We start from the raw sequence: 16,048 nt of genomic DNA, 5'->3' as shown, positions 1-16,048 counted from the left end.
CCAGCCATGTATTCTTTCTGCTGCCCATTCAGCAGAAAGGCTGTGAACAGTCTTTGCGGTGGGGAGCACAGATCAGCTCATCACACAGTCTTCAACTCAGCGTGGGCCAGAGAAGCTGCTCTTTGACCTCACGCACATACTGCTCCTAAAAGAGTTTGCTTCAAGAGCATTCTACGATTTAAGATAAATGGTCTTATGACATTCCTTTACAGCCATGGAGATCACCTGGACAGCTAGTCCTGGAAGAAGAAAATAGAATATGATGTTATTTGGGTTGTGGTAAAAGGCAGAGAAAGAAATCCAGACCTCTCAGCTCTGGAGAGGGCAAGGTTAGAAAAAGGATCACCATAAGGTCTGTGCAGCGAGGACAGCATAAGACCTTTGGGGTTTGGGAGCAGAGAAGCTAAGAAGTGAGAAATGAAAAGGAGACATAGGAGGATCACACAGGTGTTCTTTGCCACATTTACATGGTAAATTCATGTGTATTTCAGTCTGGATTCTTAACAGTGTACAACAGAAACACACCCTGGCTGTTGGGTAGGAAGACTGATTATGGGACAGACAAAAAGTGAGAAGCAGCCATTAGCGACACTGCCCTCGAGTCCAAGTGAGAGTCAGAGTGTAGAACATATTTAGGAAATTGATGAGTGAACCACACCAGAGGAGTCTCCTGGGAGAACTCGTTCTGAGGAAAGAAAGATCCAGGTCTAGTGAGGTCGACCAGGGAGCAAACCTACATTTCAGTCAGCGGATACAGAACGGCAATCTTCACGTGGTTTTCAACCCTGGCCTGGTCCCCATGCACTCAGAATTGACTCTTATGGACAGCAGAGGGGATGTAAATGAGAAGTGAAAGAGCTTTTTTACATTTTTAAGAAAGCACTAAAACAATAGCTCTAGACATCAGGGCACCAGGCACAAGAAGCACTGCTGAGGTTAGGACAAGTGTGGGTCCTGCTTCCCCATGTTGCCACAGATCACTGTACAGTACACCTCCCTCAGGCAGAGGAAACCCACAGAGCAGGAGCAGCTTCCAGGGGGAGGGACATGTGCAACCCCTGAGACCTACCCTCAGGCACCAAGGCCCTGCTTATGCAGGTGAGAGCAAAAGCCCTTCATGTCCAAGTTATTATCATCCATGTGACCTCATTAGAATCCTCAGTCTGATGAGAAAAAATTCAGTATATTCTCCAAAATAAACCCCGAAAAGGGATGAAAGGGGGGAACTAGCTGGAATCTTCAGGGCTTTCTCTTCTTATTAGCTGAGTAATTTGGGGCAAATTGTAGACCTATGAGATCCCATTTCTTTGATTGTAAAATGGAAACCCTAACTCCATGGTTGTTGTGAAAATTCAATGAGATGAAAGGTCAAACCCAGCCTAGCATGCAGTAGTGTTCAATATACGGAAGATAAATATTTGAATAACAATCACCGTAAGATGCTCACTATTCATTGAATGCTTTCTCTGCACAGGCACAGTGTAGTTCCAGCTCTGCAATCAGACATCCTGTGTTCAAACCCTGCTCCTTCTATTTGTTACCCGGCTGTGGGGCTAAATTTAGGCAAGTTCCTCAACCTCTCTGAGTTCTCAGTGTCCACATCTATGGTATTACTTACTGCATAAGATTGTTGAGAAGATTAACCAAGATAAGGTATGTAAAGCACACGGAACAATGCCTTTCACATTCAGCTCTCAGTAAATGTGATCTGTTATAGTTGCTGTTATTATCCTCATGGTACACAAGCTACCTACGCAGCATGAAGACTGGGACTGCACTACCCTCACCTCAGCACACTCCTCTCAGTATTTGCCCAACTGAGTTAAAGTAACAAGGGGTGACTTAAACGTTGACACTATGGAGGAGTTCACAGGGGAGGAAGGAGACAAAAGGAGATGAGGGGGAAGGGATAAGAAAAGAACTTTGCACATTGATATTTGATCACGGAAGATGCACCTGTTCTGGTTCCAGTACCTTCCACCTGGAAGAGCTCTCTTAATGTGATTTCTTCTAAATATGACTGACCATGGGAGAAGAATATTTAATTAGTGCTCTCTAAGTGCTCTGCTCAATGAGTATGATATTAGGTAGACACCCAGGGAAGACATAAGGAAGGAGAACCTGATTTGGGGAAAAGTGATTCCAGTGCAAAGATCAATGAACGGATTAGAAATGTATTATTGCTCCAGGAAAATTGTCTCTTTATTTGAAATGCCCCAAAGTACGTTGTATCAAGGATGCTTATAAAATATTGTAAAAATCATGAGAGATATATGTATAAGGAAAAAGAAAAATGAAAAGATTAAGGGAGAGGGAAGCTTTAAAATGGCAAGATTATCAAACCCAACCACTTGCATATTTTCAGGCTTTTAAGTAATGAGTGAAAGAGGCATTTAGAATCAGACAATTGAAAGAAGAGAAAAAAGTTCCAGACGACGGTAAAATTACTAAACGTATATTAAATTCAAAATGTAGAACACACAAAAAACATGTCATTTAGGAATATTTGGGTGTCTGTTGTCTTGAATATCTTTGAGATCAGTGAAACAGAGAGATTCAAGGAGACAGCAGGCTCAGAATCAACTCATCTCCATGAGCAGACTGATATTCAAAGAGGAATGGAGCAGAAGTCTTTGTTAATCATAATAAAGAATTCGCTGTATTCAAATGAAATAACAGCAAAGTGGAAGTATGCCAGGGCAATACCAGTTTTCCAAGCAGGAATAAAGGGAATGCTAGGAAATTACAGAGCCTTCATCTCAATGTCTGTAATTTGCAAAATAATGGAAACAATAGCAGGGTAAGTTTGCCAAATGCATTTACAAATGAGTATCATTCCCTTTAATCAAGCTAGAGATAACCAACGAGGCTGGATAGAGGATTGGGGTTTGTGAATCTCTTTTTTTCTTGATGGGGTTATGACACAATTAATAATTACATATGACTTATTTTACTTTAATGTCCAGACAATTTTACATAGAAACTACTTGTAATGTGCCCATTATGGAAGAGTAAGATTTTTTTTAAAAAGTAGAACAAAGAAACAAAGTACTATGTGCTGTCTCCATTACATGGGGTATGCTACTACAATTTTTGCTTAAAATCAAACAGTGGCATAGAGCTAAGAGAAAATTTATGGAATCAAATCAGCTATCCTCCTAGGACTGAATCAAAAGCACCTGAGGTATATGTATTCCTAAAGATCACCAGGGCAGGTTGTTCTCTGTACTCTTGGATTCCATTAGCACGTTTATCCACTTTTCCTTAGAACATCCTGCCTTATTGAAACTTTACTGCAATTTAAGCACATTTCCTAGTGTCTAGTTTGCAGTGAAGGTATTGAACAGCTAAACAGCACTCTCCTAATGCTGGAAAACGGGACTCAGTTCCTACTGGCAGAGTCCACAGAATAAGTGATTTCGCTGTACTCTTTTTTCATGGGTTTTAAATTATCTTACTTGAATACTTAGCTCACGAGCAAGAAAGAGCCCTGAGCTAGGAATTAGATGATCTGGTTCAAATCATATCAAGCCTGTGTTTAGTAGTGTGAGAGTGGGCAAGACACTTGAACATCTAAACTGCTGACAGGCATCTCTGCTGATTTATCTCCCCAATGGTTTTCAATGTCGTTAGTTCCACATTGTAGGTTTCATTCCTTCAATGTCCACAGCAGGTATAAAAACCAGTGTCCGCCCTTTATTGCTATCTTCTTTCTTGATTCTTCACCCTTGAAAAGAGATTTCTTCATATTTGAGTAATTGAATTTAATTAATTTAATTAATTTAAGCCTTTGGGCTTAAAATTTGTTTTCCTTTTACAAAAAAAAAAAAAAAAAAAATTTTACATCTATTGCCATTCTTACGATTTCAGACAGACGTGTGTTTTTCCTTTTGTTGAAGAAGAATGTCTCCAACTCTGCTCTAAAGTTCATCCTCTTCTGTTTTGCTGGGGGCTTTTCTTTCAACAGTCTCCTTTTTCTCAATCTGCAAACATGTTCAGGACTCTAAGTGCTAAAACCCTTCCTTCAAACCCAGGGCCCCTTCTAGCTACTGACTTTTCTCTCTGCCTGCTTTCAAAGACAAGTTTCTTGATGAAACAATCTCCACTCCTAACTCTTCTCCACTCCCAACCCTGTAACTGGTCACCTAAAACCCAAGATGCAGAGAAAGATACCCTGGTAAAAATTTCCAGCCATTTCCTACCTGCCAAATCCTTACCTAGCCTTTTCTTAGTCACCTTGTAGTGATTCATATTTTTGCCCACTTTCTCTTTGAAACTCTCCTCTCAGTTTTGAGAACTTCACTTTCCTATGGCTTGTAAGTCTTCCCTGTAATGACTTTACTCTAACGATGCTGGGGGCTTGTGTTCTGTCTCGGCTTCTCCTATCTTCTGTGCTTAGGATATTTCTCTCCCTTGGTTCTGACACCTAAATTCCAGATTTCATATTTACATTTCAGTTCTGCTTTCTCCTCCTGCTCAAGACATGTATACTCAACTTTCTTCTGAAAAATCTCCAGTTAAATGTTCAGCTACCTCCAGCTTAAATGATGTTCTTCCCTCTCCTCTTCTTCCCACTGTCCCTCTGCCTTCTATATCCTCTCTCAGTTGGTGTTATGATCATCTACCCAGTTTTCCTGATGCAGAAACCTGGGATTAATTCTGGACTTCTTCCTGTCCTTCACATGGCACATCCAACCCGTCCCTGATGCCTCAGTTCTCTCCTAAACCTTTCCCAGTTCCAGCCTCCTCACTTCATCCCCAACGCCATGGACTTGCCGTTGGCTGTCATCGTCTCTTGCCTGGATTCCTGTGATAGCTTTCTGACTGGTCTCTCTACCTCTCACCTGGCCTCCACTCCATCCGTCCTCCGTGCTCCTGCTACAGTGCTTGCAAACACCAAAATCGAATCATGAGACTCTCCTCCCAGCAGTCCAGCACAGCTCCCCATTGTCTGCAAAACTCCTGATCATGGTACACAGAAACTTCCAGAATCTTATCATTGCTGCCTTCCCCACTTTTCCAGACACCTTTCTCCACCACCATCACACCACCCTCCAGCAATGTCGTTCTGAACATATCATTCAGTTTCCTCACTATGTGTCTTTGTGCACCCGTCCCAGGGCCTGGAATGCCCTTCAATGCTCAGAGTAGGTGTCACCTCTTCCACAAAGACCTCCATGAATACTGTGTTCTGGGGTGGGGGTTGGGGACATGCATAATCACTCGCTTCCCTTTTTTGCCTGTGAATCTGTCACATACTTCCATTGTTGACACCACTCTGTACTGTTAATGTTTGTTTCTATGTCTGTCTCTCCTCCTGGACTCTGAACTCCTTGGGAGTAGAGCCCAGGACCTGTCTTTGTATTCCCTTGCACAGTGCCTGTAACACTGTAAATGAATGGAGTTAAATTGGGCTGAAGGCAAGAAATATTCTGCAAAGTGCTCAAGGATGTGTGTGAAGCACTGTTGAGGAACTTGACTGCCTCATGCATAGGATATGAGCAATTTAAGTTCTGGGACTGTTTTTGTTTCTCTGGCACCCATCACAGGGCCTAGTGCATAGGAGGCACACAAATAATGCATTCACAAAATGAATGATGCAACCATTCTGTCTTAGGGTAAGAGACTGCCCCCCATGTGGCTGTTTTAAAAATCCATGTGTTTGATCACTGCATGAGAACATGCAGATGGACACGGTAATTACATACTAGTAGAAACATATGGTAAGTCTGGCCAGCCAAACCCCTTCTCTGGCAACTCTGGCTGTGAGTCACTAAAGCTACTTGTGAGGCCCCTACATGCTTTTCCTCCCCCCAATTGTGAGTCTCAGCTGACTCAGCAAGGAATCCAAGAGGGCGGGGTGGGGGTGGATAGGGCACAGATTCCGGGCAGTGTCCCCAGCCTTCTCTTGGTCTTTGAACTGGAAGATTGGGTAAGGTCCCATCTCGGGTGCAGAGAGAACACAGAGTAATGCAGGCATGTGAAAAAGACAGAACATGTTAGGGGGTGGGGAGGGGTAAGGAAAGAAAAGGGGGCAGGAGAGGGAGGGAGGGAGAGACAAAGACAGAGAGGGACAAACACAGAAAGAGAAGAGATGGAGAAAGAGAGAGAGAGGCTTTTCCAGGGGCAGGTTCCAGACTTTCCTGAGACTCAGCTGTGCTTCCAGACTTCGGGTTTCATGAGCTATCCCGTGTCCTGCTGAAGAATTTCCTCTGTCTACTTTGGCTCTTATCAACACAGTAGCCGGAAGAATTATTTTTAAAAAATCAGATCTTGTAACGGCCATCCTCACCACCTTTTAACCTCTCCACCGTGCCATCTCCCCTCTGGCTGCAGGGCCCGGGTGTGTGATGTCCCCTTCATCTAGAAGAGTCTGCACCCACCACAACTCCAGCCCTTCCTGCTCTCTTGTAACACACAGTGGTAACTTTACAATTACTGATATGATTCATTGATTGCCTGTCTGCTCAAAAATGTCTTTTTGTAGTTATCCGTCAATGTCGCTCAAATGCCTAGCACAGTGCCAAACATATAGTACACCCTCAGTGGTCTGTTGAAGGATGGGAGAAAGGAATAAAATATCAGTCACCAATTATGTTGTCGTTTCAGACTTTCTGTTAAATCCCTGCCTTGACTCATCTCATGATTTTAGTTCTCCCATTAGAGATTCGTTCTTCCAGGTTAAAGAGCATCTTCTGCTCCAGGCGTGTTGTCCTTCTCACTTTTCAGGCAAGGTCAAGTCCTTCTGAAGTTCTCTGTGGTGCTCAGAACACTGGGCACAAGCAGGAGCAAGAAAGGAAGGGGAACGGCACCAAAGCAAGTCTTCTGAAGCCTACCTGAGAGAGGTGGGGGGAGGGAGGGAGGAAGAAGGAAGGAAGGAAGGAAGGAAGGAAGGAAGGAAGGAAGGAAGGAAGGAAGGAAGGAAGGAAGGAAGGAAGGAAGGAAGGAAACTAATAAAATGCTAGAATAAATTGAAAATTACATAATTAAATAAGCATATGCTTCCCCAAGGAGCTTATCATGACCTTTCCAGCAGCATACCAAAAAAGAGGTGATTTCCCCCTTTTCCTCCCACACAGAGAAATAAAATGTGACTTGCTTTTTCATGATCTTCTGGGAATTCTAGTCCAGTAAATTGTCTACCACTTTCTCCTCACCCACCAGTGAGCGCCTGGAAGAGCTCAGCCCTCTGCCTCTCCTGCGAGAAGCCCTTACAATGCGGCATCTGCCAGTGAGAAAGAATAAAGTGAGAAACACAAGGTGTGCTTTCCCTCCCTCCTTTTAATTTGATTCTGTGAATTGACTCAGCATAACTAGCTGGGTCCTTATCTCACTCTCCCTCACAAAATAAGATTTGTGGGTTTTTGGAGAACTTTCACTGGAGTAATAAAATTTCTTATATTACTATATCTCTCTTCATCTCAATACAAGAAGATAATACATCCAAAGAAAACAATAAAATGTTCTAATGCCTCCCACTGGGATCAAAGAATTCCCTTGTTTCCCTGTGAAAAATCTTAAAATTCTCTCCCTTATGTTAGTCTTTAAGCTCTTTACCTCCCAAGAAGAACCACCATTCCTATGTACTCTGAACCAATACCCCTCACCTTTGTCTGTTTTCTACTTCAGTGCTCCAGACACTTTTCCTGTGATTAGCTTTAACCCACTTGTGATGATGATGACAATGACGAAGATGATGATACAATCCACTCTGCTCTCCAGGCCATCAGTGCTCATTTAATTGGTTTGCATTTACCGTTTGATATTTATTTATAATATTAATATTCTTACTTGTTCTCATGTACTTGTTTCTTTATCCAGGGCCTAAAGCCCTTAAGGAAAAGAATATTCAATTCAATCCAATTCAAAAAGCATTACTCCATTGTATCAGCGCCTGGCACATAAGTATGTGCATACTGTGTACAGAAAATATAGTAACTGAGGAGGAAAACATTTTTTAAATAGATGTGACACCAGTTCTGCCTTGGATATGTTTATAGACACCTAGTTCTTTAGGAAACAAATTAAAAACATGTATATATGTTTTATATAGATTCATATATATTCATAAATTCATATATACATATACTTATATGTTTTATATATTCATATATTCATATATATATGTATAAGTAAATTTTCACATATGTGTGTCTCAGTCCATTTTATGCTGCTATACCATAGACTGAGTAATTTATAAAGAAAAGAGATTTATTTGGCTTAAAGTTCTGGAGGCTGGGAAGTCCAAGGGTGTGGTGTTAGCATCTGTTCAGCATCTGGTGAGAGCCTTCTTGCTGTGTCATAACATGGCAAGGAAGGGTGAGAGAAGGTGAGAGTGTACAGGACAGAGAAAATGGGGGAAGAACTTATCTTTTATCCTTATCCTTTTTTTATTTAGGAGGAAAATTAGTATTTGTTAGATTTTTTCTTTCATTTATTTTTTTAATAATACACTTCTATGGGGTACACATTGTTGTTTTAATACATGCATATATTGTATAATGATCCAATCAGAGTAGTTAATATATAATCACCTCAATATTTATCATTTCTTTGTGGTTATAACATTCAAGATCCTCTCTTCTGGCTATTTTGAGATATACAATATAATATTGTTAGCTATAGTCAACTTAGAGCACCAGAACTTATTCTTCCTATCTGAGTGTAACTTTGTAACTTTGTACCCATTTACCAACCTCTCCTCCTCCTCCATACTCTCTCTCCTTCCCTGTCACTGGTAACCACTATTCTACTGTTTTATGGTTTTTTTTTCTTTTTCTTTTTCTTTTCTTTTCTCTTAATTGACCTATGATAATTGTATGTATTTATAGAGTACAGTGTGATATTTGGGTACATTTATATTTGGGTACATTTATACATATCCTTCACCCCATCACTCAAACTTTTGTCTCCTCTTTGTGTGGAAAACATTCAAAATCCTCTCAATTAAATGCTTGAAGTTACACAATAATTTGTTGTTGACTGTACTCTTCCTATATTGCTATAGAACACTAGACCTTATTTTTCCTATCTCTCTACCATTTTGTATCCATTGACTACTCTTTCTCCATGTCCACCTCCTCTTCCTTTTACCAGTCTCTGTTAACCACTACTCTACTCTCTACTTCTTTGTGATCAACTTTTCTAGTTTCCACATATGAGTAAGAACATGCAGCATTTCTCTTTCTGTGCCTGGCTTATTTCACTTAACATCACTTTCTCCAAGCTCATCCATGTTGCTACAAATGGCAAAATTTCATTCTTTTTTATGGCTGAGAAGTATTCCTATATAGATACCACATTTTCTTTATCCAGTCATTTGTTGACAGACATTTAGGTTGGTTCCTAATCTTGGCTATTGTGAATAGAGCCTCAGAAAACATCAAAATGCAGGTATCCCTTTGACATGTTGATTTCCTTTTCTTTGGGTGTATATCCAGTACTGGGATTGCTCGATTATATGGTATTTCTATCTGTAGTTGTCTGAGAAAACTGCATACTGTTTTCCATAATGGCTGTACTAACTTACATTGCCACCAACAATGTATGAGTTCCCCTTTCTCTGAATCCTTGCCAACATTTGTTATTTTCTGTTTGATAATAGCCAGTCTAACTAGTCTGAGATAATATCTCATTGTGGTTTTAATTTGCATCTCTCTGATGATTAGTGATGTTGAGCAGTTTTTCATATACCTGTTAGCTATTTGTATGTCTTCTTTCGAGAAATGTCTATTCAGTTCTTTTGCCCATTTTTTAACAGGATTGTTTGCTTTTTTACTGTTGAGTTGTTTGAGTTCCTTGTATATGCTGGACATTAATCCCTTGTTGGATGCATAGTTTGCAAATATTTTCTCCCGTTCTGCACACTATCTCTTTGCTGTGTTGGTTGTTTCCCTTGGTTATTATTGACATGTGAGGTCTTACTTATGCAATTGTGTTGGTTGTTTTTCTGAAGGTTTTGTGTCCTTTGTTTTTCTTTTTCTCTATTGTTTATTCTTGGGGTTTGGTGATTTTCTGTATTGGTAAGGTTTGATTTCTTTCTCTTTCTAATTTGTGTATCTACTCTACTAGTAAGTTTTATATTTTCAGGTGTTTCATGATGGTTGTTAGTGTTCTTTCTCTTCTAGATGTAGTACTCCCCTAAGCATTTCTTGGAATGTGGTCTTGTAGCGATGAATTCTCTTAATTTTTGCTTGTCTGAAAAAGACTTTATTTCTCCTTCATTTCCAAAGGACAGATTTGCTGAATGTAATATTCTTGGCTGGCAGTTTTTTATTTCTGTAGTTTGAATATATTACCCCATTCTTTCCTGGCTTGTAGGGTTTCTGCTGAGAAGTCTTCTGTTTTCTAATAAAAATTCCCTTATAAGTGACTTGACGTTTTTATCCCACTGTTTTTAGAATTTTCTCTTTGTCTTTAACTTTGGGGAGTTTGACTACAGTATACCTTGGAGAGGATTTTTTTTGCATCAAATCTATTTGAAGATCTTTGAGCTTTCTGGATTTGAACTTTAATATCTTTCACAAGATTAGACATGTTCTCAGCTATTATTTTGTTAAATAGGTTTTCAATATCTTTTTTGTTTTTTTCTCCTTCTCAAATGCCTATAATCAAACACTTGTTTACTTAATATTATCCCATAAATCTTGAAGGCTTTGTTTATTCTTTTTATCTTTTCTTGCCTTCCTGTTTTGTTTCAAAATAGCTGTCTTCAACATCAGAAATTCTTTTTTCTGCTTGATATAGTCTGTTGTTGAAACTGTCAGATGTATTTTTTATTTTATTCTATGAATTCTTCAATTCCAAGATTTCTATTTGATTTTTTTTTTGATGATATCTATCTCTTTGTTGAATTTCTTGTTCAGATCATGAGTTGTTTTTCTGATTTTATTGAATTCTTTGTCTGTATTCTCTTGCATCTCAGTGAGTTTCCTTAAGATTATTATTTTTGAATTCTGTTTTTGGCAAGTTGTCAGTTTTCAATTTGGGGGTATCAGTTATTAGAGCATTGTGTTTCTTTGGTGGTGTCATGTTACCTTGTGTTTTCATATTTCTTGTCTCTTTGTGTTAATATCTATGTATTCGGTGGAACAGTCACTTCTTTGAGTTTTAATGAGTGGCTTGCATAGGGAAAGACTTTCACTTGTAAATGCATCCTACAGTGTCAGTTGGTAGAGTAGAATGGTTTTGTTCTAAATGGGTGCAGTAGTATAGACTCTGTGTAGTTTCTTCAGCTGTAATCTGCTTTCACTATGTCTGCAAGTGACTCAGCAGCCTATGCTTGGGAAGTTTGTGGCAGCAGTGGCACAGCTTTTCTGGGAGATTTTCTAGGTTAGTGCACAGGCCTTGTACACATGCTTCCTGTTGGTCGATCATCTCAGGAGCTGACTCACCATAAATGGGGTTGCTGTATTGATTCTCAGGCTGGAGATGTGGAAGTGTGGCCTATCAGGGTCTCCAGGATTTGCTCACCAGTGGCAGGATCACTGTGCTGCTTCTTTGACTGGGATTGGCCCACTAGGGGCACATCATCCAGGCTGTTTCTAACTCAGATGTGTGTGTGTGCAATGGCTCAGAGTCTGAGGGGTGGGTCTTTCAGGGGATGGACAGCTGTGCTGTTTTCCTGAGCCAGGGGCATAGGTGTACTTTGGCTTGGCTAGCTAGGTGTGGGTCTTCTAGTGGCCCATCCACTGCACTACTTCTTGGGGCCGGGTGTGAGGTTGTGTTTTTTTCAGTGGTTTGCTAATGGGTCTGCCAAGAGTGGGGCTGCTGAGCCACTGCTCAGGCAGTGAATACCAGGCTACTAGGTACAGCTTCAGAGAGGGGGCCTGGCCAGCCACTTCTTGGGCTGTGGGTGAAGCCTCAAAGTGGGGCTTTGTTACACTTCTCACTGTATAACAGAGATGAAAAAAGGATTACTCAAAGCACCATGAAAGTGATGAGAAGCCCAAAGGGTCTGTACCCCAGCAACTCCTCTGTTAGAAGGAGAAAACTGGGTACATCCCTGATTCAAAGTTAGCTTTTGTTTTTTATTGTAAAGACAAGGAAGTTTCACAAGAAAATTCAGTTGATTCAATCATTACAAAAGGACACAAGGACATGAGCAGTGTTACAAAAGGTATCTATGGCTAAGTATACTTAAACAATGGAAACTGGTAACATCAGTAAAATTAACAATGTGACATTCCAAAGTACAATTAGTGAAAAGCTAAGTTGGTCAAACTGACTCATCAACTAAAGCATAACCTCTCCTTAAGCAAAAGTTACATTCTTATGATAAAACCTAAGTACAATTATCTCTAAATTGTCCCCCAACAGACAGCTTGCCCCTAGCAAACATTTTTTTCACATCTTTCCCTTCAGCAGTTCTTATAATCTCTTAACAGGATCAGTATGACAACCACCTGTTAGCTCTAAAATCATTAAAGTATACAATCCCATACCTAAGCAGTGATTAGAGTTGATTAGATGGGCTGTTGCTCCCTGGCTATAGGCTGTGGCCTCCTACCTGAGGGCTTTTTCCTCATACATGCATTTACCTAAAAATCTTATTCTAAAATCAAAGGAGAATCAAGATTTCTAACCCCCCACATGGCTTCAGAGAGGGGGCCTGGCCAGCTGCTTCTCAGGTGGTGGGCAAGTCTGCTAGGCAAGCCTGCAGAGAGGTGGCTTGGCCAGCTTCCTCTGAGATAGTGAGTGAGGCTTCAAGGTGGGGCTGCAGAAAGGGGGCCATCCAGCAGCTTCTCAAATGCTGGGCAAGGCTGGGAAGCTGGCCTGCCAAGAAGGGGCCCAGCCAGCCTCCTCTTGGGTGGTTGGCAAGTCTGCTAGGAGGAACTGCTGTAGTTGAAACCATCTGGCCACTTCTGGGGACAGGGAGGGGCACATATGTGCTTTAGTTCCTTCAGCCTGAGGGCATGTTTGTTAGGGTAAGCATCTGTGAGCTGTTTTCCTGGGTTGGAAACTCAGGCTACTGATGGCGATGGGAGGGGGAGGAAAGGGAGCAATCTTCTAGAGGCAGGTCTACCTATGTGATCTCTGGCTGGGGACATGGGGATGTGTCTGTTCAGCAGGACTGGAGTTGTCTTCCCAGACTGGAGGACTAGAGTCACAGCTGCTGTGGGCCCAGGCTTCAAGCTGCTGGGATCCAGGCATTGTAGTCTCTCCTGTGAGTATGTAGGGATGACAGTAGAACTGTAAGGCTGGGAAAGTGTCAGCTTCTACTGTTGCAGGGCTGTGCATGCTCCTGTAGTGGCTCTGGTTTCAAGATGGCACTGAACAGTGTTGGCTTGGGTCACAAAGGTGGGGGATAAGGAGTGCCCGGTATGTGCTCCTGCTCTACAGCAATGCAGTGAGTGTATTCTAGGCAGCTCCCCACACTTGGCTCCAGGCTTGCAAGGGTTGTGGAATCCTGCTGCAAAAGGATCTGCAGACCTCTCTTGTGAGGATGGGGGTTGGTGTGGGCCCTCTGCCTACATTTTCACCACAAGGGAAAATTCCTCCTGCACCACCAGTCTTGGTGGTGGAGACATGATGGCTGAGGCCATCTGCCTCTTTCTCCTCTCAATGCTGTCATCCTGGGCTTTTGTGATCCACTGAGCTCTCACCAGTCTCCTGCTGCACTACTATGCTCTCCCTCAGATGCTACTGTTGATATTTAGCTGTCTGTTCATTGTTCTGGTCCTTTTCTGTGGCTGAAACACTATGCAGCCATCTTGTCCCACCTCTCTCCCCCTTATATCCTTATCCTTTTATTAAGAGTTCACTCCCTAATCAACTAGCACACTCCTGCAATAAAGGCATTAATCCATTCATGAGGGGCAGAGCCCTCATGGCCTAATCAACTCTTAAAGGCTCCACCTCTCAATCCCAGTACAATGGCAACTAAGTTTCCAAGACATGAACTTTTGGGGAACTCATAGCAATATGTTTTTATTTATTCATACATATTCATACATACACACAGAAACAGTTCAAATTATTTTAGTTGATTTGTAACCATATATATGAATGCATAAAATGCATACATATCTACACAAATAACTACAATTCAAGGCATAAGGGCTGCAGAGGGACCTTCCCAGAGGCCACACCTGGGCTGGGCATAGGTAGATGAAAAATTCCTCAAGGAGAGGAGGAGGCAGATCCTCCTAGGCAAGGGAAAAGGATAACAGAAAAAACTTGAGGTTCTGAGGAATGGTAGGCGTTAGGCATTATTTGATGCAAGGATACATTTCAGGGAGGAAAAGGTTATGAGATGGGTCTGGGCAGACAGGCTTGCTTGTTCTTTATCCTACAGGCAATGAGAGCCTTGGAAGGCTTCTCAGCAGAGATTAGAAGGGAGGGTATATCTACTTCAGCAAGATCTTCCCTGACAGCATTTGGAGGGTGATTGAAGGTAGTGGTTTGAGAAACCATAAAACAATCAGGTGATTGCCAGAGTGTAGGTGGCCAGGGATTACCTGAAGAAGGCAATGGCAATGTAAGAAGTAGGAACAGAAGGGAGCCGCATCTCAGAAGAAGATTAAGGACATGCAGGATGGAGCAGAGGAGTTGAGAGGGGGTTCTCTTGACACAGTGCACAGCCTGCTCAGTGACAGAATTCCCTAATCTTGCAGCACGATGGATGGCTGAATTTCTGCATCTTTTAATCTGGATGGCATCCAGGTTTTATGGGACCTGAAGTTTACTCAATTTTGAGATCCCTCTTAGGAAAAAAAATACAAAATGGCACAAAAGTGAATATACATTTAGAGCGAGAGAAGAAATCACAACACATACAAATAATAAAAAGGTGAAAGATACCACAAATCTGGAAAATGATACAATTATTTTGTTATAACTATTATTAATTAAGTGCCTGACAAGCCTCTACAGTACCTTTTCTCTACATTTTTTCTTTGTAGGCTTTTTTCCTTTTTTATTGAGATAAGAGTTACATAACATAATGTTCACCATTTCAAAGTATACAGTTTAGTGATTTTTAGAATATTCACTATTTGTGCAACCAGGCTACCTAATTGCAGAACATTTCTGTCACCTCCAAAAGAAACCCTGTCCCTGTTAGTTGTCAGTCCCAATTTCCCCCTCTCCCTATCCTCTGTAACCAGTAATCTATTTTCTGTCCCTATGTATTTGCCTATTCTGGACATTTAAAATAAATGGTATCATGCAATATCCGGCCTTTTGTGTCTGGCTTCTTTCATTTAGCTTAATGTTTTCAAAGTCAGCCATGCATAGCATGCAATGGTACTTTATTCTTTCTTTCTTTTTTTTTTTTTAACTGAAGTGAAATCTACATAACATATTTAAAGTTTTGGTGGTATTTAGTATGTTCTCAATGCTGTGCAACCACCACCTCTATCAAGTTCCAGAATATTTCTATGACCCGAAAAGGAAACCTAAACCCATTAAGCAGTTATTCCCAATTTCCCCATCCCCAGCACCTGGTATCCACCAATCTACTCTCTATCTCTATGGATTTATCTATTCTGGGTATTTTGCATAAATGGAATCATACAAGATGTTACTTTCTGTGTCATACTTCTTTCATTTGTGTAATGTTTTTAAGGTTTATCCGCATTTTAGCACGTATTGGTACTTCACTGCTTTCTATGGATGAATAATATTCCATTGCATGGACTTACCAGTGTTTGTTTATCCATTCACCTGTTGACAGACATTTGAGCTTTTTCTACATTTGGGCTATTGTGAATAGTGCTACTATAAACATGGATGTACATGGATTTTTTGAGTACCCGATTTCAATTATTTTAGGTATATATCTAGGAGTGGAATGGCTGGTCATATGGCAATTCTGTGTGTAACATTTTGAGGAACTACCAAACTGTTCTCAAAAACAGTCGCACCATTTTACATTTCTAACTGAATGTACAAGGTTTCCAATTTCTCCACAACTCACCAACATTTGTTTTCCTTTTTTTTTTTTTTTTTTTTTCCATTATTGCCATTCTAGGAGGTGTGAAGTGGGATCTCATTATTGTTTGGACTTACATTTTTTTAATAACTAATGATGTTGGGCATCTGAGTG

Source organism: Cynocephalus volans, chromosome 15, assembly GCF_027409185.1.
Source record: "Cynocephalus volans isolate mCynVol1 chromosome 15, mCynVol1.pri, whole genome shotgun sequence".
In the NCBI taxonomy this organism is placed as follows: domain Eukaryota; kingdom Metazoa; phylum Chordata; class Mammalia; order Dermoptera; family Cynocephalidae; genus Cynocephalus; species Cynocephalus volans.
This window is presented reverse-complemented; position numbering follows the sequence as displayed.